We start from the raw sequence: 5,925 nt of genomic DNA on the forward strand, positions 1-5,925 counted from the left end.
CCCCCCCCCCCCAGTTTTTGTCAAATGTCCACGTTTTGAGACCCTCTGAAACCGAAAAATAGGTTTTTAGGAATGTGTCTGTCTGTATGCCTTGCTGTATGTCTGTCTGTGAACACCATAGCTTTCGAAAAAATTAATCTATTAGTTTGCCCTTTGGCACACTCGTTTAGTATCCTAAACTAAAGGTCAAGTTCGTTAGCCAGCCATTTTGGATAAAAATTCAAAAATGACCGGAGTTAGAGCATTATCAAAATCCAGAAAAACAAATTAAAATGAACATTTTAAGCCAAAAAACGCATGATACGAAAAAAAGTCAAGAGAAAAAAAACGTTACTTTTTAAAAGCCCTACAAGATTACGATAAAAAATTTTGTAATTTGGTCGAAAAGTTAAAAATTCCAAATATGATCGTACCAAAAATTTTTGAATCCACATTTTTTCCAGATTTAAAAATTGCAGGTACGATTGTTCATAGTACTTAGAAACTCAAACAATTTATCCCCATGACTTTTTTCTATAAAAAGAAAATTATCAGAGTTAGAGCATTTTCAAAATCCAAAAAAACAAACTGAAATGAACATTTTAAGCCAAACAACGCATGATATGAAAAAAAGCCAAGAGAAGAGAAACTTTGCTTTTTGAAAGCCCTAAAAGATTATAATAACAAAATTTTCAATTTGGTCAAAAAGTTGAAAATTCCAAATTTGATGGTACAAAAAAATTATGAAACCACATTTTTTCAAGATTTAAAAATTCTATGCACGGTTGTTCATAGTACTCAGAAACTCAAACAATTTATCCCCATGAATTTTTTCTATAAAAAGAAAATTATCAGAGTTAGAGCATTTTCAAAATCCAAAAAAAAAACAAACTGAAATGAACATTTTAAGCCAAACAACGCATGATATGAAAAAAGGCAAGAGAAGAAAAACTTTGCTTATTGAAATTCCTACAGGACTACGATAACAACTTTTTTAATTTGGTCGAAAAGTTGAACATTCCAAATTTGATCGTACCAAAAATAATGAAAAATTAAAAAATTCCATTTTTTGGTCAAAATATGCAAGATACGAAAAAAAATAAAAAAGCTCAAATTGCCCGCCCCGGGAAGAACTGCAAATTTATAATGAATCACATTTCGATATAAGCTACGAAAAAAAATGAGACAAAAATTGTTCATCCAAAAAAGAGCTACAATTTTTGATAGGACACGTAGTTTTTGCTTTAGTCGTAAAAAATATCATTCAAAATAAAAATATTAAATTTGTTTTTAAAAACGACACAAGGTACGAACTTAAATTACTAGACAAAAGTTATTCGCCTAAAAATATCTATAAATTTATCATTAATCATTTTTTGATTGGACAAGTAGATTTTCTTTTAATCGTAAAACATAAGATAAAAAATGCAAAAATGAACTTTTTGGAAAAAGCGCAGAAAAGACGAAAGAGGACATAGGCTCCTATATAGGACCTTGTATAGGTTCCTGTATTAGACCCTATGCAGATGCGCAGTAGTTTTTATTCAATCGTAAAAAACAACATTGAAAATAAAAAATTATAAAAACAAGGAAATAAGAATTAGTATGATTAAATTTTTATGCAAATTATGAATTGTAATGATATACATTTATTGAAATGATGCATGTTTCCGAGCAGCTTAGAATACAATTTAAAGCAAAATAAGAAACAAATACAAAAATAATCATGATAAATACAATTTGCTTTTTATTTTACAATTTTTTAATATGTAATCCCAGACAGAGTTACATAAAAATGTATTATCATTGATACAAAAGTGTTATGTATAATGTAGAAAAGTTTACATGTTGGATAAAATCGAGTGCGAAGCACGAGATACGTGATGAGATTGTGTTCATTAAAGCCAAAAGAGCTTTAACAAAAGAGAGTTCAAAATTACAAAATTACAGTTGTCGGTCCGTTCACCTTTGATTTTAAAAGGTCTGTGCCCGAATGTGGAAGAAATGCAAAGACCAAGTGCGGAGTGCGATTGCCATCAGTCGCATGTTTTAGGTGCGCTCAAACTCTCTTTTATTTTTTTGTCTTTATTTGGGGTCAAATTTTTTTTGGAGAACTTATGGCATTGAAATGCTGAAATTATTAGTGAAATGTATATAATTTATTTAATATATTTGACTTAAATTTATTACAGGAATTTTAGAATGAAAAAACTAATAAAGTGCGTTAAATTATGGGAGCCAAAAAGCACGATATGATTTTTCTTTGCTTATTTACAAATATTTTCCAAAGAAATTTTTTTTTTTAATATCGTTAAGATTATCAAAGATGCTGAGTTTATATGAAGGAACAATTTACGAATCACGAGAAAAAGGAATGAGAGAAATTCCTCACCGACGGGAAGTGAGTGGTTTATTAAAGTATTTCAAGAAGAAATATTTCACAGAAGAGGAAAATAATGTTATCTATGTGTCTGCATAAATATCGTGTATAGGTTTTTATTGTATTCTATTAATTAAATGTTCATCGTCGCATCAACTGCCAAGGTCATTAGCTACTATACTATAGGATTAATTATAAACTGTGGGTTATCTGTACGGTATAGCAAGGGACAGAAGCGAAGCTTTCTGAAAAAAATACATGCAGCCTCGCTTCCTGCTTGGGGATCGAACCCGCGCCAGTTTGGGTACCAGGGCTGCACACAATCACAATACCATCTGAGACACGACGACTCCCTAGTCTGTTATAGACTAACTGAGAACTTCGATATAATCATTTATAATTTTAGTTTATTTCTCAATTAGATTATTTAAATAAAGTATTGACTTAGAATTAGTTTTATTTGAACAGATTAAAATAAATTAAATTTATATTTGATTCACTTACTCATTGAAATAAACGTAATTCTAAATCGTTATTTTATTTAAATAATCTAATTTATATTATGTACTTTAACAGTAATTAATTAATTTTAGATCTGTAAAGTGTTGTCTGTTGGTACAGACAGAGATATTATAAACGTAGATGCAGTACGCGGTGTCAGAGTGGGGGAACTATATATATAGGACATCACCTTTTCTGCCCTATCGAGGTGCTGCCCTCGCCGTTCTACGAAGCCGAATTCTTGTTTTCTCATGGTTTTCTCATTCTTCGTAAAATATGACGATAAAGCAGTAGAAAGATTTTTTTAGGTTAAAATAGTTTGACATGTATCACTCAATTTTTTCAGATCTGAAACTTGAGCCAGGTTTTCTGGACATAGTCTTTTTAAAAAATTGTAAAAAAAATTTTCTCGAACTTTTTTACGTTTCAAGTTTTTGAAAATTGGAAAATTTCCTACAGATAATGTCCTAAGTAAAAAATCCCCGAATTATAAAGTTCCCTAATTTAAATATGAAGAAAAAAGTTTTCGATCAATATTATTTATTTTTAAAAAATACAATAATTAAATAATTTTATTAAATTATTGTTTGAATTTAAAAGAATAATAATTGTTTAATTTTTTAAAATGCTATGTACATTATCAAACAAAAATTTTCACGCAGGAATATACATATTTTTTTAATCATTGCTTTTTTTTTTAATTTCAAATCATAATTTTTAAACTTTAAACATTAAAAAAAATGCATCTGGTAAAAGTATTCGACTATTGTATTTTCAATAAATAAATAATATTGAATAAACAACCATTTTTTCTATTGTTTGAATACACGAATTTTCTAGTTTGGATGTTTTATAATTTAGCAATTTTCTGAGGGGAATTTTCGAATTCGGTAATATCTTACTGTCGGGAATTTTATTTTTCGTGAATTTTTCAATTCGAGAGTTTTATATTTCGGCGTTTTTATAATTTCCGGAATTTTGTTATTCAGGAATTTTGCAGTTCACGAATTTTACAGTGTCGGGAATTTTATTTTTCAGTATTTTGCAGTTACTTCTTCCGAAAAATAAAATTCCCATCATTGTAAAACTTCCCGAAATTCTGGACAACTTATAATATTACTGAATTTGAGAATTCCCGACAGAATTTTGTTGTTGAAAAAGTGCATTCTATCCTTTTTAACTTACAAAAAAGTTCGCAAAAATAAAATAATTAATTTAAAAATAAAATAAAAATAAAATTCGCGCTAAATCAGTGCTGAATTGAATCCTACAAATTTTGTTTTGTTTGAAGAGCACGTATTTTTTCATTTATTCTTGCATGAAATCTGTATACGATTATTGTTATTTTAAATTAAAGCAATAATTTAAAAATTAAACATTAAACAAAGTTTCTATAATTAAAATATTTGATTATTGTATTTTTAATAAATAAGTAATATTGATTAAAACACTATTTTATCAATTCCTACAATTCGGGAATTTTCTAGTTTGTATTTTTTATGATTGGACAGTATTCGGCCTGGAATTTTATTATTCGGGAATTTTCAAGTTCAATAATATTGTAAACTGTCCAGAATTTTATTATTCTGGAATTTTTAAATTCGGGATTTTCAGATTTCGACATTTTATAATTTCAGGAAGTTTACAGTGTTGGGAATTTTATTATTCGGCATTTTCAGCCCTAAAAATATTTCAAAACATTTTAAAAGATTGATAAAATTGTAAAAAAAAAATCTGGACGATTTTGAGGCAATTTTTTCGAATTTTACCAAAAATTTACGATAAAAATGGAAATCATTAAAAATATATTTAAAAGTTCTGAAAAAACTTCAAAAATAATTAAAATAATATTTATATTATTTGTATTTTGAATTTTATACCATATAACTTACGTAAATATTTCATGTAAGCTGTATTAATTATAATATTTTACAGTTTATTTTAAAATTTATTTGATGGAACATGATATATTTTATGAATGCACCAGTGAAATTCTGTTCGTCTAATTTTTCTTGTCAATGCGAAACGTAATCTAGCTTAGAACTGCCGCCTTAACATCTAAAAACTAAAAGAACCATTTTGCTGCCACTTGGAATTATCATTACATTTTTATAAAAATGTTAGAATATATAATAATTAAGAAATTGGAAAATACATACGAGAACTTGATTAGACGAATAGTATAGAAAATCCATAGAAATCGGAGACCACAAAAATAAAAATAAATACTAAATAATATCAAAGAACTATATATAGATATTTCACTAAAAGTTTTATCATTTTGAATACAAATATAATATTATAGAGTAAAAAAATTATAACTTATAAAAGAATATAAATTAGAAGAAATAATTTTAAAATTAGATGAAAATATATGCAATCGAAATAAAAAATATTCATAACCATGTTTTGCAAAGTTATAAATGTAACAAATTTTTTAATTAGGAATTTACTTTCAATTTAAATGGTTCATGTCCGAGCTAAGTTACCATAAGTGCGCATCGAGGGGCCTAGGGACTAGACATGCCATCCTAACTTGGCGAGCGGGGTTGATCCACGGGAGGGGGGAGAATTCCATGAGTGGGGAGAGCCGCCATCTTACGATGTGCCATTTGATTATGCGCACGAGCATTTTGCCGACAAACTGTGCATGAAAATATAAACATGTGGGCGCTGCCATTTTTGTCGCGGGATATCAAAAGGTGGCGGAGCTCCCCCCTCATTGCATCACCTCCGCAATGGCATGCCTAGTCCCTTGTTTCCTATGTCCATGGGTGCTATCTACGGATTGCGGTGGGTAGAGGGGAACTGACCGTAACTGACCGTAAGTTAACCTCTATTTATTTATATAATATTTATTCATTTTAAACAACCAACCCTTAAAACATTTTTGATTTATTTCACAATTATGTCTTGATTAATTTCTGTTATTGTCCTATTACAAACAAAAATTTGAATTATCAAATACGATTGGCTCCGCTTTTTAGTGTTTTATCTAGTGACAATAAAAAAAAACTATGAGATCATGGCTGCTAACATAAAATACAGAAGTAAACAAACACAAA

Source organism: Belonocnema kinseyi, chromosome 7, assembly GCF_010883055.1.
Source record: "Belonocnema kinseyi isolate 2016_QV_RU_SX_M_011 chromosome 7, B_treatae_v1, whole genome shotgun sequence".
Classification (NCBI taxonomy): Eukaryota; Metazoa; Arthropoda; class Insecta; order Hymenoptera; family Cynipidae; genus Belonocnema; species Belonocnema kinseyi.